The sequence below is a fragment of the Amphibalanus amphitrite genome, unplaced genomic scaffold (genome assembly GCF_019059575.1).
Source record: "Amphibalanus amphitrite isolate SeventyFive unplaced genomic scaffold, NRLGWU_Aamphi_draft 000216F_arrow, whole genome shotgun sequence".
In the NCBI taxonomy this organism is placed as follows: Eukaryota; Metazoa; Arthropoda; class Thecostraca; order Balanomorpha; family Balanidae; genus Amphibalanus; species Amphibalanus amphitrite.
The window spans coordinates 698,976-724,146 of NW_024881711.1; the positions used below are offsets into that span (position 1 = coordinate 698,976).

General features: G+C 43.4%; 1 protein-coding gene across 1 annotated transcript in view; it reads left to right on the forward strand.

The window, feature by feature from the left end:
• LOC122385375 (uncharacterized protein C2orf16-like) overlaps positions 1-25,171 on the forward strand; it is a gene marked incomplete at its 3' end in the record, with an annotated part of 159,652 nt that overhangs the window by 62,169 nt on the left and 72,312 nt on the right. The window lies entirely within an intron of this gene.

Sequence of the window (25,171 nt, forward strand, 5' to 3'; positions counted from 1 at the left end):
CAGCTTGTTCTTTATGGTAGATCGAGGGATGTTATATTCCGTGGCAGCATCACGCTGCGAGATATTCCCCGCTTTTACCCGGCGCACGCACTCTTCGAGTGCTGAATCATAATAATGGCGGTAGTTACGCTTCATCTTGCCTATAAGAGGTGGGCCAAAGTAAGATATTTATATCACTGAAATGGATCCTAACTTTGCCCAGCAATTTTTTTAACTATTACGTGTTTCGACTTGAAATTTTGGCTTACTTCTAACCAATCATCCAGCTATACGTTAGAGGAAAATGAAGCTGCCTGTCAAATGGGAACCTGAAAATTTGGGGACACTTTTTTGACCTCTCAAAAAGTTGCAAAAAATTAGGAACAGGAGAATAGTGCACAGCCATAACAAGCAGCATCACAGAATCATAACAACACAACCAAGTAAAGCCTTACGGGTTATAGATTGACTCATAGCAGTTTCATTACCATGCTCTTATTTTCCTCCAAGATAGGGCAAAAAAGTTTCCATCAGGGTGGGACAAAATTAGGCTGCAGGGTTAAAGATAGGGCATTTTACGGTAATTAGTTGTCGACGTGATTATTTTTACTACTAGTTTAAAGCAGGATCAATTTCCTCTATTTCAAACTTTGCCACGTGGCGATATCTTTAAAACTTTCGAAGTTACGCCGCTTTAAAGATGATAATGTCCCTTGTCTAGGCCAATTTTTAATGACGTGTATCTCGGAAATGTGACGTCACATTTTGACAAAAATTGTCTCCTTTATTTTCACATATGGATGAATATTCTCACGAAGTTTCGCAAAAATCGGAAGAGGTGAGGTTCGAAATGGTCATTTCTGTCCCACTTGACGTGGAATGCCCCTTAATCGGATTTTAGAACATCGGCAGAGAAATATCGAGAAAAATGAATCTTTTTTTACCTATGATCAAGATTCAAGCATGCTGGCCATGTGGTTCATGTAACAATTAAGAAAAACAGCTAAACCACGGAAACCATGTACAAATTAAGCTCTCCTGCGATGATGAAAAGGGCTGTCAAAAGAGCGTCCTAATATTGAAACCAGGGCTGGAGAGTCAGAGTCAGAGTCAGAATCCATCGGAATCGAATGTTCTGGCCAGAGTCCATATCGGAGCCGATTTAGAAGCCAAAGCCGGAGTTTGAGTCGGAATTGCCGAAAAGTCGTCGACTTCGCAGACCCTCCAGAGCTGCGGCGTCTGATTCGGACCAGTTATTCGGAGTCAATAGTGCCGCCCGGAATCGGCATCCGAGTATATTTTTGGAAGTGGAGTCGGAGTCAGAGTCGTTAAATAAGGCTAATTAAGGCTAATTATATTTAAGCCAGAAGGAGACTTAAAAGGAGTAGGTATAAGAAAAGCAAAAAGAGCATCAGAGATAAATCTAGCTAATGAGTGTGGAGGTGATTTGAAAAAGTTCTTCGGTTTATATAAATTTAATAAACATGATTCAAGGATTGGACCAATAGAAAGTCAGCATCAGGTTTACCATGACGATGCCGACAAGGTTAAGATATTCAATGACCAGTTATCGAGCGTTTTTACTGATGAGTGCCTCGGGCAGTTTCCTATAAATGTACATAAATCGACAGCATACCCTAAACTTACAACTATATTTACCTGTCTGAGGATGACATAACTAAAACTTTGTGTAATCTTAAAGGCTAAAGCAAATAAGACAAGTGGTCCAGATAATATAAGCCGGTCCCGTAGCTCAGTCGGTAGAGCGTTGGACTACGCGTGGTGAGAGCACGCGTTCCCGGTTGCAACAGTCCGGGTTCGAAGCGCGACAGGCGTTTGACGTTTATGGGCCTCCTGACAGGTATGGTTGCGGTTGGTGGCAGGCCGTAGCCAGACTAAGTCAGTGAGGGGACCGGCCGTGCGCGGATGTGCGCACGTTAAACTTTGGACTCTAAATTCTGACATAGAACCGGAATTGCGCGATCGGAGGGTAGAGGGCAGGGTCACCGCAACAAGCTTCGCTTAGCGGGGGCTCTGTCCTTGTGAATCCTTCCAATCAAAAGGTTCGGACTGTTTATTGAGAAAAAAAATATTAGCACTAGGGTCTTAAAAGAAGGAGCAAGGGAATTATCTATTCCACTCAACATTATCTTTAAAGAGTGATTAAAAGCAGGTGAAATTCCTGATGATTGGAAGTGTGCAAATGTCATTCCAATCTTCAAAGGTGGAAACAAAACTGTAGTGAGCAATTACAGACCAGTGACTTTAAGTTCGGTCGTGTGTTAAGTGCTATAGTTCGTTTTTTTAAAGTTTGCCCCTCACTGTAAAGTCCAGGTGGTTTCGAATGTGAACCGTAAAACGACCTGGTATGCAAACCACGAGGATCACACCGCAACACTCGTGTTTGTGACGCTAGTGCACACAAATTATGGTAGCTAGATGTTCTTTTTTTTTTGCTTTGTTAGACTTGCTGGTCTATTTGGATGCGCTTGGTGATTAAAAAATTGAGATATAAAATGGTCAAAAATGCTAATTATGTCCGCTTTTGAGGCCGAGATAAAACACTGTGCACTGGAGCAATGACCAGGTCACACTGCATCCCTTCGTTTGCTACTGGGTTGAAAACGGCGAAACAAAGCACGCATCATACGTGGCGATATCTGAGTGCCTAGTGCACGATACAGCGGCGGTCCATTTATTCCAAAGCGGGATGATTGCCTACCTACAGCAAAAACTTGGACGCAGACCAAACAAAATTTACTATTTCTCGGATGGGTGTTCTGGTCAGTAGGCACAAAAAAGGAAAAACTTTGTCAACATATGTCACCATGAAATGGACTTAGGCATTCCTGCGGAATGGCACTTTTCGCCACCGCACATGGCTTAAAGGTCCGTGTGATGGCGTGGGTGGTACCTTGAAAGTTGAAACGAATTGTAGCCAGGGTCAGTCTGCAGAGGCCCTATGAAAATCAAATAGTTACGCCAAGACAGTTTTATAAATACGCCCAAGAGAACATATCTTCTATACACGTGCATTTCTTTATGGAAGATGAATGGAAAATGGAAAGTAAAAAACTGAGCAATCGTTTTGAAAACAGCAAGACGATTGCTGGCACACAAAAACTCCACCCGATTCGCCCACTGGATAGGAGGAGAGGAGAGGTATAGGAGAGGTAGGAGAGGTAGAAGTCGCTGAATGTTCGGCGTCTGAGCGATATAGGACAAAATCGGTTGTCAAGAGGACGGAAGCTTAGCGGTGAGCGCGAGGCGCGAAACAAGGGGCTGTGCGTGAGCACAGTTGAGCAATGGCCATGCGCACCGGACGTCGCGCTCTCGACGACCATTGACATGAGATATGGCCTTGGGCATGAGAAGCCACCATGTCATCGTTCTATTTTGTGCCAATAAATTGCAGGGAAATCGGTTTGTTTTGTTTTATCTCAATATGGCACCTCTTGCGGATTCGCTAGTTGTACGGATATACTATCTTAGCTATAAACCCTCGCGCTTATGAGGGGTTGGCGGTTCGGATAGACTCCTCTCTGTTTCTCTTTCGCAAAAATAACTCGCGGAGTATGTGATCAACTCGAATTAATCAGTTTTACATTTCTTAAAATGGTTATGACCCTTACTCCGATATCTTCATTAAATTTCTAGCAACATGACCCCAGTCGTAAAACCTAAGGTAATTGGTTGACCTTCCAGGTCAGTCGTCATTTCTGCCTCTGCCAGGTCATTGACCCAAAGGTCTGGTTAAAGGGACTATCCCACCTTTAACATGGGGTTTGAGTTGAGATAGCCAAGTTCGCGGCGAGGTTCAGAAACCACTATCTATCTAGGTTGCAACCCCCGCGGCCTCTTGGTGTTGAAGAAATTCGTTCCCTTCATTTGAAAATGGGCCTTGTACAAGGCCCTATCTTCAACATGGAGCGACCGTTAGTGTGACGTCACCTCGTTTAGTCATTCTGATTTAAATGGGTTTGTTCGTTGAAAAATCGCTTAAAACTTGGTCTGAGCTTTGTTGTGGTGCCTACAGAGTAAAAAGAATCAGCTTTATGACAGTAATGTGGCCTGGGGAAGGAGGTAATTTTGGGCTGTGACGTCACATATTTGAAAGTTTGTGTTTGGAATATGGGAAGCCTAAGATGAATGAAAAATAAATGCCAGAACCGTGTTCCTGGTCATCCAATCTATAAAGTCGGGCACAATTTAACTGGTTTTAACAACATTTTAGAAGGTGGGATAGTCCCTTTAATTGGAACCCGCTAAATATTGGCGAGTTTCCTCTTAGGTCTTTTCGGAGTCCTGATTTCAGGTCTCATACACACACATTTTGACCAAAGTGATGTATTTATGCAATTGGGATGGGTTGAGGGTTGAGTCAGGTCAGAACACATCAACCAGTAAGGGTCCTGCCGGCTATCCATAGTAGGTGTAAATCACCACTGACTAGCTTCGTAACATTCAGCCGGTCCTGTAGCTCAGTTGGTTAGAGCGTTGCACTCCGCGTGGTGAGAGCACGCGTTCCCGGTTATGACAGTCCAGGTTCGAAGCGCGACGGGCGCTCGACATTTATGGGCCTCCTGACAGGTATGGTCAAGGGTATGGTTGCGGTTGGTGGCAGGCCGTAGCCAGGCGAAGTCAGCGAGGGGACCGGCCGTGCGCGGCTTTGTGCGCACGTTAAACTTTGGACTCTAAATTCTGCCATAGAATCGGAATTACGCGATCGGAGGGTAGAGGGCAGGGTCATCGCAACAAGCTTCGCTTAGCGGTGGCTCTGTCCTTGTGAATCCTTCCCATCAAAAGGTTCGGACTTTTGAAAAAAAAAAAACATAAGCATAGGCACCGAAACTACCTCTCAAATGTTCAAATCAGGGATAAATTTCAGGTGAGGGTTTGGTGTTTGTTTAATTTTTCAAATAAACAAACATAAACAAACTGTTCACGAACAAATGTGTTCGCGAACAAGTGACGTCATCGGTCAAATTTTGGTAAACAAACAACGAACAGTTCGCGAACGTTCATGAACTGTTCGCGAACACGGTAAAGAGGGGGTAGATAAGACCCCCTCCTTAGCCATTTCGCTCCTAATTTAGATAGAACCTTGCGGAAAAAGCCAGCGTGTGCGTCTTTGCAAACCACAGCGATTGGTATCCGATTTCAAGGCCTTACACCAACCGGTGACCCCTGAGGTCAGGTCAAGTGTCATAAAGTAGGGGTTTGGTTTTTGGTGAATAACTTCGCCACAAATGGTGGCAGAGCCGCGATTTTGGCACCATCGTGTTCGTCGTGGCCAGGCGCGTCGAATGATACACTTTCTGTTTTGATTAGGTCTTTTTAGGATGTTGACCTCAGGTCAAGGTCAGGTCAAAGCCACTCGGGTCACAAAGCTGCATAGAGGATGTCATGTTGCATATCATTCGATGTGGCAGTTCTTTCTGAGTCAAGTGATGGCTCAACCGACTCGCTAGCTCAATTTGATCGGAAGTTATCAGCGAAAAGCTCCTACTGCACCAAACAACCTTAGTGGCGTCTTATATGACGTCATGCAAGGTCTTAGATGCACAATCTAAGCCTCAGCGTTGCAAGAATAATTATGAATCACGATTCCATGTGCTTGAGATATGACTGGTGCATTTTTTCACATGTAGAATATGCCTGCAGTCATGTCAGCACCGTATGATAACAATTGCTCGAGAGATATGAGAAATGATGACTTGTTCATGAACGTTCATGAACGTTTACGAACTGTTCGTGAACAGAGAATCGTTGGTGAACATGTGACCTTGAATGCCAAAATTCGTTAACTATCAAATAAACAAGCAAACAAACATTGTTCACGAACTGTTCATGAACAGATATACAAACACCAAGACCTGATAAATTTGAAATCAGCTACACAAACTACCTTTAAAGGTAAAACTAGAAAGCTACCCTAGGTGTCAATTACCATAACCTGCCCTTAAAGGGACCCTCCCACCTTCAAAGAAGTTAATGAATTGGCATGAAAGTGATGTCCCTTGGTTCGGAAAGATAAAAAATGAGTATCTACCAAATTTCACCAAAAATATTGACTGGTTTTCAAGATATTAGGCTTTCACTTTTGTTTACTTTTTGGGATCTCCGCTGTTCCTAGCGACTTATTTGGAAGCAATAATTTGGCAGCCTCGAAGTGCGGCAGACGTTGCGCGCAAAGCAGTGTATACCACCACGTGTTTACGATGGTTTTAGTCTAAGATTTAAAAATCGTTAGATCTCTGCTGACGTCACAAATTCTAAGGGGGGCATTCCAATGCATTAGCCCCTTAGAATCCGAAAACTGCAAGTTTGAAATTCCATATCTCCGAATTAAAGCATCTTTCGATGTTGTGAGTGCCCAAACCGGTATTTGCAGGCCATGGCCACCAAAATTTGGCTATCTCAACTCAAAACTAATGTTAAGGTGGGATGGTCGCTTTAAAGGGACCTTGATATCCACCATAAGGCACGCAACAATCATTTCACATGGCACGTTTTTAATCACAAGAAGTCTGAAAACGCACGAATGGTTATTGTGCGCCGACAATCGACATGCGCCCAATCGTAATACCGGGTTAACATGTTCTCGAAGAATAGGGCCTAGGTCAAAATTCATCTAGGTAAGCGATATGATGTTTTTACGGTATTTGAAAAATTGATTAACTCAAGAGTACTGAAAGTTTAGTCGCAATCGGTTGTTTTTACCTAAATAATTCGTGAAAAACTGAATGAATTCATCCGACCCCCTTCCATTAAGTGCGAGGGTATATCTAAAATATTGTAAAATACAAAAAGGTTGGATCAAGCAAAACAGCTGTTTAATAAGGATTACAAAAATGGCGCGTCTTTAATTTGTGATTACTTTATTACTCCGAAGGGGTAAAGCCGTCTGCTACGGCGCGTTTTTAACACAATTACGTTGTTCTTCTTACTGTTACTTATATCCTCCAAAGTTATCGTCAGCCCATTCTAATTTTCTCAGTATATGTGACTGACATGTAGGGGAATATAATATCTGAACTTGAGCAAAATTGAAGGGTACCCATTTTTAATAATGTAGCGAAGTACTAGAATGAGCAGCATGATTGAATATCGTAGAAGAATAACCGTATGCTCACTATCTTTTAACAATCCAAAATTAGTCCTAAAGTGAATGAATATATTTAGGAAACGTTCCTTCTTCAGTTCAAAAGTCCTGAAGAACTGAAGAAGGAACGTTTCCGAAATATATTCATTCATTTTAGGCTAATTTTGGATTGTTTAAAGATAGTGAGCATACGGTTATTCTTTTACGGTACCCATTTTTTACCAATTTATTATGTGGGCGAGGATGGATGACATGATTATTATTAATAAAACGAGGCTTGAAATGATCTCACGCATGTCAAAGTGTTTTTATTTTAGGCAAAATAAATATCTTAAACAGTAAAACAAGCTTTCGGCATTACGCCATCATCAAGTTTGAATAAATTAACATGTTTTTGATTTTCAAAAGCTAGAGCACAATCATATTGTTACAGGCATCCTCATAGCAGCTCACTTTTTTAAACGTATTGCAATACGTTGCAAATACATAGTGTGGTACATTGCACATGGCAAGTAAATAATGTACAACAATGTATCATTACGTACGCTACAACATGACATGCACACAATATATCATATCATGTTAATTTATTCAAACTTGATGATGGCGTAATGCCGAAAGCTTGTTTTACTGTTTAAAATATTTATTTTGCCTAAAATAAAAAAACTTTGACATGCGTGAGATCATTTCAAGCCTCGTTATATTTACCAATTTAATTTGAAAAAAAAGATTTAAAATAAAATAATTTAAAAATTGTCAAATATTATAAAAATTGCCAAAGTCAGTTCCTTAACTAACCATTTCAGTTTGTTTGAAATTAATATCTTCAAAACTGTTGAAGTTATTGATCTTTTAAGATTGCATTACGTGTCTAATTTCGCTCATAAGGTAGAAGTTTGGCGGCTTGTATTCTGTAGCCCGGGGGCATATGACCAAATCCTTTCACCCTCAGAGGTTTCACCCATTAACCATCAAGTATACCAAGTTTCAACAAAATCGCAGAGGTCGCCGATTTTGGCTGCCCTGGTTGACATGGAATGCCCCTTAAAGTGACCATCCCACCTTAACAATAGTTTTGAGTTGAGATAGCCAAATTGGTGGCCATGGCCTGCAAATACCGGTTTGGGCACTCACAACATCGAAAAATGCTTTGATTCGGAGATTTGGAATTTCAAACTTGCAGTTTTTTTATTCTAAGGGGCTAATGCATTGGAATGCCCCCTTAGAATTTGTGACGTCAGCGGAGAACTAACAATTTTTAAATCTTAGACTTAACCCATCGTTAACACGTGGTGGTATACGCTGCTTTGCGCGCAACGTCTGCCGCACTTCAAGGCTGCCATATTATTGCTTTCAAATAAAGTCGCCAGAAGCAGGAGAAATCCAAAAAGTAAACAAAAATAAGTTTTTTATAGTTCTATATAGACTATAGTTCATGATGTTATCTTTAAAACACATACATATATGTCATGATACTGTTCATACAAGTACTTCGCCATTTACTTGAAAAGTAAAAATCTTGAAAACCGGTGAATATTTTTCGGTGAAATTTGGTAGACATTCGTTTTCGCTCTTTCTGAGCCGAGTAACATCCCTTTCATGCCAATTAATTAACTTTTTTGAAGGTGGAAGGTCCCTTTAACCTTCCAGGCGGTGGGGGGGGGGGGTTGCCCCCCTTTAGTTTTTTCGATATATCTCGAGAACCGCTGCGCCGATCGTCACCAAACTTTCGGTACCCTCCCGTGAACAGCTATACACATTACACATTGTGACCAAACATTTTTCCAAAGGCTATGATAGGTTGGACGCTAATGACGTCAGAGTAACGTCATTTCTGCCATTTTCGACCCAAAAAGGTTTCGCGAGAAGAGCTGTCAGGCCTACAGCTTTAGAGACACAGAAAAATGTTTCAGACATAAAAGGTGTATAATTTAGAGGGCTACAAAACTGCTATCTCGGATTTTTGAAATTTGTGGATTTTGATCCCCAAAATCAAAAAATAGATTTTTTTGAAGATAATAGCCGGAAAATCCAAAAAGTTTTTTTTTGAATTTCGAGAAAACCGGAAGATATGTCATAGTCCCTACCGCCTTCTATCTACATAACAAATTTGAGATCGATACCTCTTTTTTGGCCAAGTTATAGCGAAAAAACTTCAAAATTGATGACGTCAAATTTTCCAACTCAACTTTTAGCAATTCTAGACCTCTTAGCGCAAAACAAAGACCACCATTAGACTCCCCGTGACGAGCTGCATCGAATCAATACCCATTTTATGCAAAATATCAACTTTGCAATTTGACCTTTTTTTACCTGACCTTGACCTGACCTCCACCAGAACGTGACCTAAACCGTACCTGATGGTCTTATAACCAACACCATTGAGTTGAAAATGAAAAACTGGCCATAAAACATGCATCGCACAACCTTAGTAAAGTTGGGTTCATGTGGTAACCCTTGGTGACCTCTGGTCACCTGACCTGTGACCTGACCTGGTATGACCAGTGACCTCTAATAGCAACATATGTACTAGACAACTGACGCCCTGTCGCTGATTTTCGACAAAATGCGTTTTACTCGGTGTTAAAGCGCTTTCCCTAGAAGCCCCGTGAACGGTGAAACATTTTATCGTTGACCTGACCTGTGACGTCATCAGTGACCCCGAGGTCAATGAAATTTGGTTTCTCCCGGCAAATTTGACAGGGCTATCGAACGCCGTTTGAATTTTCCGGATCCGTTCAGTAGTTATGGAGATACGGGGGGGGGGCAAAAAATGTCCCCCCCCCCCCCACCGCGCGGAAGGTGGCCGGGAGGCCCACCGCCTGCCGGGTTAATCTAAAGGACGCGTGTATATCACACCACGGGATGCTACGGACACAAAACACTGCCGATGTGTACATCACACCAAGGTTTGATATACACACTACACAGGAGTAGTGCAGATGTGTACGTGACACCCTGGCAAGTGTGACGTACACATTAGCACGAATTACAGGGTGTCCCAGAAGTCTTGAAGCTTTTTTATTTTTGTCGTGTGACCTTGCTATGCCACTGATTAAGGTAAATGACGCCTCAAACGAAAGAGAATGAACTGAAATTTTGTATTTTCATGCGTAGAGCACCACTTTAGTCAGGTGGCCCCCATTGTGAGTCGCACAAGATTGAGCACGAGAGATCACGTTCTTCGCTGCCGCCAAGATCTCCCGGTTTGCGAAACACCGGTGTCGCCATGCCCGTTTCTGGTCAGCTTCAGAGCCTTATTTCATGAAGCGAGCCAGGACACAGAGATTGGATCTCCGAGAAAACATTAGCAACATAATGATTTACTGATCAGAAAGTCTCTTGACATGTTTGCACGCATCCATTACGAAAATAAGGCTCAGCTGCTTGAGCGCGCTAAGCAACAGCCCGTTGTAATCCTTTGATTCGTCGCATTATTATGGTGCTAAAACAAATATCAACCCGTCGCAAATATATGTCGCTAATATTATGTCGCTCGCTTCAGGGAATAAGACTCTGAAGCTGACAAGAAACGGGCATGGCGACACCGGTGTTTCGCAAACCGGGAGATCTTGGCGGCAGCGAAGAACGTGATCTCTCGCGCTCGTTCTTGTGCGACTCACAACGGGGGCCACCCGACTAAAGTGGTGCTCTACGCATGAAAATACAAAATTTCAGTTCATTCTCTTTTGTTTGAGGCATAATTCGCCTTAATCGGTCGCATAGCAAGGTCACACGACAAAAATAAAAAAGCTTCAAGACTTCTGGGACACCCTGTACTTTAGATCACACCTTTGTGAGTTTTACTGGTGGAAAGTGAAATGTGTACGCAACACCAAGGTGTGAAAATGGCCAGCACGAAAGTGTGATTTACCTAACAGCGCAAGCCATGAAGTTTAACACACCCGAGCGTTGTAATGTGTTTCATTGGAGTAGTGTGGGCGTAATAAGATAATTCCATTTTTGACATCCTAAGCCCTTATGATAGTTGCACGTCATTAAAACATCAAAAGACACATAGACATAACCAAACCTTACCTAACCTGACCTACTGATTTTTGCCTACCCGTGGATGAGGAAGAAGTTGCTCGCATGAAGAGATTGCAAGCAATGGTATGTCAAATATTTTTAGGTTAAGTGGTTGTGCATCAGGCTTCAGGCCGAAAAATATTTGACTTACCATTGTCTGTAATCTCTCCTAAGGCATTGCCTTCGGCACTGCACCGCTTCGCCACGAGCATTTAGATGTCACTTCCCATATTGTATTGGTGCTTTTAAATTTGTCGGATGGCCGCGAGCCCGCCGCTACCAAGAAAAAGCGAAACCGCGGGAAAAAGCGCTGACACCGGCGGGATTCGAACCCTAAACCCTCGTATTACGAAGCAAGCATCTTCACCACTAGCCACTAGGCCATACGGCCAGCTGGTTAATTGCACCATTTCTATAGTGCACAATGTGGTGAAATACACTTTCATCGGTGTGAAATACACACTGGTTTGGCATACGTCGCGTATATAGAGGATTCTTCATGGCTCCGAGTGGAAGCTAAGGATATCTTTTCCAAGCGGGTTACTGAAAAACCGGGCGACGAAGGAGCGAGGTTTTTCTGTTACACGCGAGGAAAAGATATCCGATCTTCCACGAGTGAGCCATGAGGAATCCTATATCTTTCTATGTTGAGGTTTATTCTTAATTATTTAAATATCATATTCAAATGTAGGTATTCATCTATGTAAAAATAGATTTTAGAGTAATTTGCATTTATTTCATAAGTTTCATAGACAAACAACCGTTAAAAATGGTTCGGTTATTGACCCATCATCACTTGAACTCTTGATTTTTAGCTATGAACCCTCGAGACCTTATCTTTGCATCTCAGAGAGATGCAGAGATAACAAATTCTTATCTTTGCATCTCAGAGGAGGGCGAGATAGAAATATCCCTGCACTGTAGACCCAATGGCAAATAAACCTCAACTAGAAAGATATCACACTCCCAGAGTGTGATATACGCGTACACTGTCGGTCACCAGTGTGTATGACACACCGGGGTGACGCTTACACGGTCTCTTATCTAAAAGATGAGCGAAAATGCAAAGTCTTACTCCAATGTCTCTTTTGATTTATAAATGACAAAACACAATTGTAGCTTAATACAAATATTTCAAAGATATTAACAAGCAGCCACTGCCTATGCCATAATTTACGTGGCCATTTATGTTCTATTAATCTTGGACGTTTACGCAAAATAAAACAGTGATTAGAAATTAGGCGCAGCAACCTGCAGCAGCGACCATGACAATATCTCGCGATATGCATACGTATTTACCAAAAATGTTCCGCCAGTTTCAAGATGCATTTAGGCATAAAAAAGAAGATAATAGGGTTGGGACCTATCTGCATGCTCTGTATGTTTTGGTAAAATAAAAAAGCTCAGAATTTTTAATGATTTAATTTAAAATCACTTTGTTAAAAAAAATGCCTAGTTAGTTCAGAAATTAATTATTTGTGGCTGAAAACAACTTGCTTCTGATTGGTCGGGCTAATCATGACGTCACATGTAGGTATATAACTGTCTGTATATTTGGCGCAGTTGAGACATACATTTTCTATGTATTTTCCTATGGTAAATCGGAGTGATTGGTCGTGTTTTCAGTGTCTCTTTATTTTGCGCTGGTATTGCGTGGCTAAGAAGTTTTATCAAGAATGGCATATACTAAAATGTTCCTTTAATAATGGAGCTTCAATATCTGTGAGTTTTATTGGCAAGCGAAAACTGATTTCGCTGTTATTTTATCTGGAAATTACTCATTTTTTTAGTTCAATATTCAAAATATTTTACGGGAACAAGTTGGCACTTTTCTTGATTTTTGCACTCAAATCGCGTGCGATTCAACTGTGTTGGAACTTGCAAAGAAGCTTGGTGATAAATTAACTGTGTTGTTATGGCACTGTTTGCAAAGCATGGATAATGAAACTCTGCCAAAGACTTAGCTACATAGCAATGCCTCAAGTAATACGCAGGAGGGACAGAATTCAGAGTCCGATCGAGAAGAATCGGTGCAAATGCTACGAAGACCAGGCAGCTCTGATACAATAGCTAGTCGTCTCACTACTCTCACTCCATTAGACCAGCTGATTCCTGACAGCACCGACTTGGATGCAAAGATGGAGCTCATCTTCCAAGCCAGAAACCAGTTCTTTGATGGAAGATGTGATGCTGCCTCTGTCTCTGCTTTGTTGGCCACTTTGGACGGGGCGGAGCTCCGCTCCTTGCGTGAGCGGCTATTCGCCTGTCATCCAGAAATAGTTCCTTCGTTTGCTGGCCATTCCCTGATTAGGTGCAATACGGGGAGCTGTAATCAGGGAAGTAACTTTCCATATGAAAGGGGTGCAGGTGCACCCCCGTCCCCCATCCACTAGAAGTGCACCCCCATAGGCTAAGCGGCGCCTCACACGCCGCCCCACACGATTAGCTCTAAGCAGATGGCGAGGGTGATTTCTCGGCTACATTCCATCTCGGCGTCGTGATGCTTGTGGGCTTGGAAAGCGTCCAGTCGTATGTAGGGTAGTGTAGGGGTAGGGTTGAGTTCAATAAGGTCCTTACATTTGAAAGGTTTGAACAACCCGCAATCAGCACAACATACCACAAGTTAAATAAAAAAACTACCAAACTCCGCCCAACTAATATTAATAAACATTACAGCCAAACCAATGGCCATAAAAATATATCTCAAATCCTAACAGTTATCGCGGGTGATGGCGCCATGAGTTGCTATTATCCAAAACAGATGCAAATAAACATGCTTGACGTCCTATGTGTGTTTGTTTTAAAAACGTTGCAGCGGCGCTGGGAACTGCAGTCTTAGATCTGGGTATGTTTGGCATCTGCAACTCTTCATATACACATTAACCCTATTTCGGACGGGGAGACCTTTCAGGATTTTCTTGTACAATTGCCAAACGCCGCGAGACATTCAGCTCATATTTGGTGACTTTTCCTAAATGCTCATTGCGCACATCTCAGCAAAAAAAAAAAAAAAAAAATGCCGGGTCAGGTCAGGTAACCAGAGCGGGTTTGTTGACCCCACCTCAGAAAAGTTTGCAAACACGTCAGAGCTTGAGTTTTTCACGAAGTTATTTCCTCTCATCAAGTCTTCAAAATAGTACCTGCAGTATGTGTCGTTTGTATATCTCAGAATTTTTGATCTGTGACCTGAGGTTAGGTCAGAGTCGTGACCTTTACATTGCAAGCCTATGGAAAAGTATTGAAATGCGACCTGCACCTCGAGTGAACGAGTCAAAACCACCCAATTCTTTAAGAATTATGACAAATTATCTTATCTGTAATGATCCAGGTGCCATTTACTAACAGGGACACCGGAGAGGGTTATCTGAGCCGAGATCATGTGAGGTGATATCTACCATACATCAATGCTCACAATACTTACAATATTGACAATGCTTTTGCTTACAACATTTACAATACATACGATGAGACCAGCAAGCACTCTGCCGTTGCAGTTCTAACTTCTGTTTCGAAAAACGACGTTACACACATTCGCTGCCAGCATAACATGTATTGTTTGACAGTAACAAAATACAATTGACATCTGAACACCAAACGGACCGCCATCCACTCAAATTTTATAACCCTGACCGGTCAGGGGCGAATGGAGGTCATTTCCTGGGCATTACACTCAGCCCTTGCACAAAATATCTCACCTCACAGTGATCATTACAACAATAGCACCGACTTGAAAGTGGATTTCAAAGTACTTGCATCAGCTCTTCCTGCTATTGCGGACGATCATCTCCTCAGGGTAATGTTGTTCGGGACATGAACGAAGATCGTTTTCGGAGTTTCATAAGTGCTACTGCAACAGCCTGGCACAAAACAGGACTTGTACGCTCTTCTCTGCACTTTGCCCTTCAGTATATCACAAAAGAATTGTTTAGAATCCATCTTACGCTTCTTTCACAGTCTCCCTTGCCACCGTAGGGCGTAGATAGATTGCTGTTGCTGGTAAGTTAAGGCACGGTAGATAGAAATTACCTCAGTTCTCAACGTCTTAAGTTATTTTCATTAAAAAGAACAAATAAATGATCAATAAGATGACAGGAATGTAAACATTTTAATCGTAAAGTAGTCCAAATATTGGAATGAGCTTTTGCTTTTCAGCATCCTCCGATTCATCATCTTTATCATTTGAAAATTTGAGGTACATAAAATGTTTATCACGCGCTCATGTTAAGTGGGAATATAGTACACGGGAGACACATCATTTTTTGACACTGAGCATTTCATCCGTAAATGTTTTAGCATAATTTAAAGTTAAAAACAGCGCGAATGGCAGAGTGAAGCAAACAACATCTTTCACCCATTGATATAACATGTAATCTGTGGTGCGCCAGATGCGCCATTATTTGTCAACCGCAGAAGGTGACATGTGACGTAACAGCATCAAGAGCATCTTTTTTCAAGAACTTTTCAAAACAAGTTTCCTATCTTTCTTCCCCCATTTCTCTCAGCTTATTGATTTTACGAGGCAATGGTATGCACCATAAATTCTGTGAAAATAGTTTGATCATTTTCATGCATTCTTAAAAAAATCGAGTTCCCAACCCCATTGTCTTCTTTTGTGCCATGCCTAAGCTAAACTGCTTTATTTGCGACTTATATGTACCACATCCTTTGTTTCGTGCACTCATTACATTCCTTTCGTATCATTGCATTCTTAGCTTTTATTTTGTCTCAAGTGCGCCAATAGGTGCCTACCAAATTCATACCCTAGTGACGTCATATCAAGGACGTTAAAAAATGAAAATAGCGAACTATTTTTCTCGTAAACCATAGAGCTGTCAACAGGAATGGGTCTGTCATAAATTCGAGTAAAATGTGATTAACATGAAAACAAGAACTTTGAAAATTGAGGTCCCAACCCCATTCAGCTACCAATCCTCGTTCTTTGTGCAAGAAGATGTTTACAGTGAGGGTAGAACTTAGACAAAAAAAAAAAACGAACTATAACGATAACTATAAATATCACTATAAAAAACGAACTAAAACTAAAAAAGGACTATAGTTCATTTATTTTAAGTTTGCCCCTCACAGTTAACGTCTCTCTGAACACAGCACGAGGATTGCTAGCTGAATTACTGACAAAACTGGTAAGCGCACATTGTATTGGAGATATGAATAATATTCTCAAAATAAGTTTTGAACACAGGCGCAAGGCCCTATATACCAGGTAGGGTCGTCCGGCGATTCTACCTGATCGTGATGTCAGCTCGTGACGTCATCTGGGGGCAAGTCTTGAAGTCCCGCTATGCAAATGGGCGATTTTTGAAGCGCTGTAGAACAAACTCGGCTAGAGCTAGCCCAAAACTAAGTGCATCATCGGAAAGACGAGACATTTTTTTCGAATTATCTAAGAAGCGTTTTTCACTAAACCCATTAGTTTTTCCAAAAATGCGTTAAAAAAACATGCCTTCGCAGCCTCCCTCAAGGCCGTATAGCCTCCCTTCCGCCGGTCGCCACGCCGCCGCGGTAGTGTAGTGGTTAGGACGCTTGCGCGGTAATCGCGCGGATGCTTGCAAAGATCGTGCGTTCGAATCTAGGCGCGGGTCGTGCTTAAATCGAAATTGCAAGCAGAATGTGTTTTGTCTTGAGAAATCACTTATATTACAGCTAACCGTTCATAAAACTATCGATAACAATAGGGTTGGGACCTATCTGCATGCTCTGTATGTTTTGGTAAAATAAAAAAGCTCAGAATTTTTAATGATTTAATTTAAAATCACTTTGTTATAAAAATGCCTAGTTAGTTCAGAAATTAATTATTTATGGCTGAAAACAACTTGCTTCTGATTGGTCGGGCTAATCATGACGTCACATGTAGGTATATAACTCTGTATATTTGGCGCAGTTGAGACATACATTTTCTATGTATTTTCCTATGGTAAATCGGAGTGATTGGTCGTGTTCTCAGTGTCTCTTTATTTTGCGCTGGTATTGCGTGGCTAAGAAGTTTTATCAAGAATGGCATATACTAAAATGTTCCTTTAATAATGGAGCTTCAATATCTGTGAGTTTTATTGGCAAGCGAAAACTGATTTCGCTGTTATTTCATCTGGAAATTACTCATTTTTTTTAGGTCAATATTCAAAATATTTTACGGGAACAAGTTGGCACTTTTCTTGATTTTTGCATTCAAATCGCGTGCGATTCAACTGTATTGGAACTTGCAAAGAAGCTTGGTGATTAATTAACTGTGTTGTTATGGCACTGTTTGCAAAGCATGGATAATGAAACTCTGCCAAAGACTTAGCTACATAGCAATGCCTCAAGTAATACGCAGGAGGGACAGTGGCGGATCCAGGGGGGGGGGGGCTGCGGGGGCTGGCAGCCCCCACCCAAGGAAAACTGGCGCCACTGCGCCGAAGGCGCAGTGGCGCCAATTTTCAATTCGCAACTCATCGGAGTGCCGCATACTAGGACTAGGATGCAAAAATCAGTCGAATAACGTCGTTTCAGTACGCTCCGCACCGATATTTCCAATCGTGTGGTGTCACTGTATAGTCGGTCAAATATGTATCTTTCCCGGCCGCCAAGTGGCGCTACGGTCTGGATTCGATAGTTGGCTGAGCCCACACCCCAGCTGCCCTGGCGGCTCTGGCGGCCCTGTGACGTCACGCGCGGGGGGCGGAGCTACACAGCGGCCGGCTGGAGAGTGACCGCAGACCAGCACTGGACGGCCTCGCCGCCGGGTGCTCCGGCGGGTCTGGCCGGGAGAGGCGAGCAAGCGGATGCGTTAGGAATCTAACGAATGTGAGGGCAGCGCGATGGTCTAATGATGGCTGTGCTTTCATGCGCCGTGTAAATTGTAGACTGAGTGCTATGAGCTATCAAAGGATTATCTGGTGTTTCAACAGGGGTCGCTGACCTAAAAATTAAGATGGTTGCTCTTGATACGATCGAATGCTTGGTGATATGATGATTAGCGCAAGAGAAATATTTAATCGAATTATGACCGGTTATTTTTTGATAAAGCAAAAACTTTTTTCATTTTTTTTTTTTTGGCATTAACGGGAAAGCGTTAAGCCATATCTACTGAAAATCTTAACCTGCGCCGGGCCGGGGGGGGGGGGCGATTTGCGCCCCCCAGGTTTTTCGCAGATAGCCGAAAAACGGCGGCGTGCAGCGCCACCAAATTTTGCATACCTGTTTTTCCATCTATTGCGCATACTGTGTGCGAATTTTGACCTTATATGACTTAAGGTCAGGTCAACAGGTCGGTTTGAGTGACCTAACGTCACAAAAAGTTTGAACTTGCACCAAAGCTACAACTGTTGACCGATCGATATGAAACTTTCAGGAGTTAGTAAGGGTGACAATATCCACAAAATGTATGTCTCGGATTTTTTTTATCTATGACCTGAGGTCAGGTCAATCTCACAACCTCCCCATTATAAGTCAATGGGATAAATTTCAACTTCATCTGAATGCCACCCGATCCACACAATATATTCAGGATCATGGTGTTGCAGGTCCCTGGTCCCGGCATCTCAAACCTAGAGCGACTACACTCAAGTTCAAGCTAACGGTCTCCACTCTCCAATTCAGATACCTATCGAAACCTTTCCGCGACCCGGTGCTGTGGCTCAATCAGTGGGCCAGCTGGCCGCAGACCATACCCGCAGGGCATGAACCTTTGACCATATTAGGTCAACACGCCGTGGCCCCAGCCCGCTCGCCAGGTCCGCGCTCATTGGCCGACGCGGCAACCGCACAACCTGTCCCCTCCCCTCCGTAGTACTCGCAGCGGCCGGCGGATTCAGCCAAGTTACCGACCTGCCCGGCGAGGGGAGGGCCGGCCGGGAAAGATACATATTTGACCGACTATACATACTGATCCTGGGCGCCTCTTGTCAGGGCCACTGGGCGCCAATATTTCAGCGCCAATACGATGCGACTATGGCGCCCATCCGGGGCGTGGCGCCCAATTATGACCTGCAGCCCCTCCCCAGTGAAAATCCTGGATCCGCCACTGAGGAGGGACAGAATTCAGAGTCCGATCGAGAAGAATCGGTGCAAATGCTACGAAGACCAGGCAGCCCTGATACAATAGCTAGTCGTCTCACTACTCTCACTCCATTAGACCAGCTGATTCCTGACAGCACCGACTCGGATGCAAAGATGGAGCTCATCTTCCAAGCCAGAAACCAGTTCTTTGATGGAAGATGTGATGCTGCCTCTGTTTCTGCTTTGTTGGCCACTTTGGACGGGGCGGAGGCCGGAGCTCCGCTCCTTGCGTGAGCGGTTATTCGCCTGTCATCCAGAAATAGTTCCTTCGTTTGCTGGCCGTTCCCTGATTAGGTGCAATACGGGGAGCTGTAATCAGGGAAGTAACTTTCCATATGAAAGGGGTGCAGGTGCACCCCCGTCCCCCATCCACTAGAAGTGCACCCCCATAGGCTAAGCGGCGCCCCACACGCCGCCCCACACGATTAGCTCTAGAGCAGATGGCGAGGGTGATTTCTCGGCTACATTCCATCTCGGCGTCGTAATGCTTGTGGGCTTGGAAAGCGTCCAGTCGTATGTAGGGTAGTGTAGGGGTAGGGTTGAGTTCAATAAGGTCCTTACATTTGAAAGGTTTGAACAACCCGCAATCAGCACAACATACCACAAGTTAAATAAAAAAACTACCAAACTCCGCCCAACTAATATTAATAAACATTACAGCCAAACTAATGGCCTAAATAAAAATATATCTCAAATCCTAACAGTTATCGCGGGTGATGGTGCCATGAGTTGCTATTATCCAAAACCGATGCAAATAAACATGTTTGTATGTCCTATGTATGTTTGTTTTAAAAAGTTGCAGCGGCGCTGGGAACTGCAGTCTTAGATCTGCGGCCTTGGATCTGAGTATGTTTGGTATCTGCAACTCTTCATATACACATTAACCCTATTTCGGACGGGGAGACCTTTCAGGATTTTCTTGTACAATTGCCAAACGCCGCGAGACATTAAGCTCATATTTGGTGACTTTTCCTAAATGCTCATTGCGCACATCTCAGCAAAAAAAAAAAAAAAATGCCGGGTCAGGTCAGGTCAGGTAACCAGAGCGGGTTTGTTGACCCCACCTCAGAAAAGTTTGCAAACACGTCAGAGCTTGAGTTTTTCACGAAGTTATTTCCTCTCATCAAGTCTTCAAAACAGTACCTGCAGTATGTGTCGTTTGTATATCTCAGAATTTTTGATCTGTGACCTGAGGTTAGGTCAGAGTCGTGACCTTTACATTGCAAGCCTATGGAAAAGTATTGAAATGCGACCTGCACCTCGAGTAAAAGAGTCAAAACCACCCAATTCTTTAAGAATTATGATAAATTATCTTATCTGTAATGATCCAGGTGCCATTTACTGACAGGGACACCGGAGAGGGTTATCTGAGCCGAGATCATGTGAGGTGATATCTACCATACATCAATGCTCACAATACTTACAATATTGACAATGCTTTTGCTTACAACACTTACAATACTTACGATGAGACCAGCAAGCACTCTGCCGTTACAGTTCTAACTTCTGTTTCGAAAAACTACGTTACACACATTCGCTGCCAGCATAACATGTATTGTTTGACAGTAACAAAATACAATTGACATCTGAACCCCAAACGGGCCGCCATCCACTCAAATTGTATAACCCTGACCGGTCAGGGGGCGAATGGAGGTCATTTCCTGGGCATTACACTCAGCCCTTGCACAAAATATCTCACCTCACAGTGATCATTACAACAATAGCACCGACTTGATAGTGGATTTCAAAGTACTTGCATCAGCTCTTCCTGCTATTGCAGACGATCATCTCCTCAGGGTAATGTTGTTCGGGACATGAACGAAGATCGTTTTCGTAGTTTCATAAGTCCTACTGCAACAGCCTGGCACAAAACAGGACTTGTATGCTCTTCTCTGCACTTTGCCCTTCAGTATATCACAAAAGAATTGTTTAGAATCCATCTTACGCTTCTTTCACAGTCTCCCTTGCCACCGTAGGGCGTAGATAGATTGCTGTTGCTGGTAAGTTAAGGCACAGTAGATAGAAATTACCTCGGTTCTCAACAGGGACGTATAAATAAACTGGACTGACGATCCCAATGGACCTCCTATGGAAGATAGTGAAGCCGACAAGGCGCCATTTTACGTTGCCAAAAAGCCGTGCTGTGAAAGGTCATCGAGCCGATACAATTGGAATTGCGTCTAAACGGATGATCGGATCGAGATGCTGGTGGTACCGTTCGACGGGTAATGCTTTGAGGCAGGTGATGATGCATGTCACAGGTCATTCGGTGTCACGTGGCGCGTGCCACGTGCCGACAAAGTCAGGAGGGGCAAAAACCTTTAAGCGACGCTCCAAATTAAACGGTGGGCGGCACAGGTGCCAAATTCACAGGTCACACGTCCCGGTGTTCGACCATTAACATATGGTAAGCTCGGCAGCAGGGGGTGCGGAATGCACGCGCCAGGGGCGAAAAACATGTTTTGAGGAGGCATCCTCCGATTCCGGAAAACCTTGGCCTAGGCACACCAAATTTGGCACACTGACACGACTGGACGAGCGCTTTAAGGCGCTGTTCAAATAGATGTGCTGAGGTACACGGTGCACGTGCTGTGCACGTGCAAACCTTTTGACGTTGCACTCTGTGTCACATATACGGCAGAGCGGGTAGCGCTAGCAACCTCAAAGTGCCAAATTTACACAGGCCATCCAGAATGCATTCCCGCATAGTTATTGAGCATATCCATCTCCTGGTGGACCCCGAAGGTGCGCTCTGCACGTGCAAAAAATTGTCCGCGCCGGGCGGTGGGGATGCTTGGACACCCCATTTGGATTTATGTAAATATCTCGAAAACGGCGTTGTGTAGCACCGTCGTTTTTGGCACACCTTTTCATCCATCTTTTTCACACATGCTGCGTAACTTTCAGACTTAGGTCACTCAAGGTTAGGTCATCAGGTTACGTTAATTCGGGCTCCAAAACTTTTAGCTACCCAGCAACGCAAATTTACGCTACCATCGCCCGGTAGCCCAGCATAGGCATCTTTGTTTCCACGTTGTTTGCGCCTGTAGTGATACTGTACCGCAATAACCATTATCTTCATCTTTCACCCATAGATGGCAGTAGCAGAGCGCCTGCATCTATGCTGTGCCGCAGTGCTTTTACAATACGAATTGAGCATTGAGCAAGCGCGGTGTAATACGATTATGTGGTGGCCTGGACGGTGACCGCGGCCAAGAAATGGTTCTAACTTGACTGAGTAGCGGTAAATCAGCGTCTGATATTAAGTTATTATTACGAGACCATATTTGGCCGGAATCGCTATTCGGCGTATGTCGGCGCGCACTAGCCGCGCGTTTGCTGTCTTTTCGTGGTTTCAAGCGTTCAAACATGTGATATAATGTTGGTCACATGCAATATGGTGCGTGTCAAGGTCACGTGAAAATTAGGTCAAGGTCAATGACCTTTAATGACCTTGGTTCACCTTTTCCAGTTTTACATGTTCCTAGGACAATTTTTGGAGCTGATTTCGAATTTAGCATTCAGTTTAACATTTAAGAAGTTATAGTTTTAGAGCCTTCGATCGTAACATGCTACGACGCCATCAGTGGTGGTTGACACTATGGATAAGCGGCATGACACCTACTGGTTGACCTGACCTGACCTGACCCGACCTGGCCTAAATGCATGAAAACATCAGCTGTGATAAAAACAAACATGACATTCCTGATAAATGACCCGTAGAACTCGCAACAAACTCAATTTACGAAGTTGAACTACGAGTATACATATCAAAAGTGTTTTCAGCGCTCTTGCATGTCTCTACCGAAGGTTACTGTCAAAATCTTGTGGAGGGCTATCATGACCTGAAATAACCCCAGGACATAAGTAGAAGTCACAGGTGCAATTTCCCGACTGAATTTGTCACGTTTCTCTGCTACCCGTGTCCCGTTATTTGAGTGCATTGTTTAGTATGTTTATATGAGTTTCGTGCAACGGAAGCGCAGTTTAATTGTCTCCCATTGACTTACCTATCAGGTCGCAAAATCAACAGAACCCTAGGTCAGTGACAGTGAAATTCCGAGGTAGAGGTACTTTACGTTTTGTGGTGCTCTTAGTAATCGCTGCCAACGTTTTAGACCAATTGTTCAGTCTGTGTAGCTATGACGGGCACTATAACTTTTCCTAAGGTAAGGTCACTTGGACGTAACCTGATGACCTAACCTTGAGTGACCTAAGTCTGAAAGTTACGCAGCATGTGTGAAAAAGATGTATGAAAAGGTGTGCCAAAAACGACGGCGCTACACAACGCCGTTTTCGAGATATTTACATAAATCCACATGGGGTGTCCAAGCATCCCAACGCCCAGCGCGCACAATTTTTTGCACGTGCAGAGCGCACCTTCGGGGTCCACCAGGAGATGGATATGCTCAATAACTATGCGGGAATGCATTCTGGATGGCCTGTGTAAATTTGGCACTTTGAGCTTGCTAGCGCTACCCGCTCTGCCGTATATGTGACACAGAGTGCAACGTCAAAAGGTTTGCACGTGCACAGCACGTGCATTGTGTACCTCAGCACATCTATTTGTACAGCGCCTTAAAGCGCTCGTCCAGTCGTGTCAGTGTGCCAAATTTGGTGTGCCTAGGTCAAGGTTTTCCGGAATCGGAGGATGCCTCCTCAAAACATGTTTTTCGCCCCTGGCGCGTGCATTCCGCACCCCCTGCTGCCGAGCATAACATATGTTAATGGTCGAACACCGGGACGTGTGACCTGTGAATTTGGCACCTGTGCCGCCCACCGTTTAATTTGGAGCGTCGCTTAAAGGTTTTTGCCCTTCCTAACTTTGTCGGCACGTGGCACGCGCCACGTGACACCGAATGACCTGTGACATGCATCATCACCTGCCTCAAAGCATTACCCGTCGAACGGTACCACCAGCATCTCGATACGATCATCCGTTTAGACGCAATTCCAATTGTATTGGCTCGATGACCCTTCAGAGCACGGGTTTTTGGCAACGTAAGATGGCGCCTTGTCGGCTTCACCTGAATGGAGGTGGTTGCGGGTCCAGTTTATTTATACGTCCGTGGTTCTCAACGCCTTAAGTTATTTTCATAAAAAAAGAACACATAAATGATCAATAAGAGGACAGGAATGTAAACATTTTAATCGCAAAGTAGTCCAAATATTGGAATGAGCTTTTGCTTTTCAGCATCCTCCGATTCATCATCTTTATCATCTGAAAATTCGAGGTACATAAAATGTTTATCACGCGCTCATGTTAAGTGGGAATATAGTACACGGCAGACACATCAATTTTTGACACTGAACATTTCATCCGTAAATGTTTTAGCATAATTTAAAGTAAAAACAGCGCGAATGGCAGAGTGAAGCAAACATCTTTCACCCATTGATATAACATGTAATCTGTGGTGCGCCAGATGCGCCATTATTTGTCAACCGCAGAAGGTGACATGTGACGTAACAGCATCAAGAGCATCTTTTTTCAAGAACTTTTCGAAACAAGTTTCCTATCTTTCTTCCCCCATTTCTCTCAGCTTATTCATTTTATGAGGCAATGGTATGCACCATAAATTCTGTGAAAATAGTTTGATCATTTTCATGCATTCTTAAAAAATCGAGTTCCCAACCCCATTGGCTGAAACCCAAAATATAGAATATATTCTTATAAAACAAATTCAAATATGGCGGCCGTTGCGTTAGGCTCCGCCCCCGACTCCGCCCCTTCGTGTGACGTCATCTGTGCTATTGGACACACAGGGAGATAGGGGACGACATGGGCCTGCACAGACGATGATACGTTATGTTAAACGCCGTGCAATTTTTTAATTAGTTCCGACATAATTCCTGAGAAGTCGTCTTTCCCTGTGGGGCTGTAGGTATGGGCAACTACTAGCTATCAGTGTGAAATCGTAAATAATTTTGATGAAATTGATCATCTGTGAACTTTGGTGAAATCAATGTGGGCCAACCAGTTTTTTTTCAGTAATTCAGCTAGCA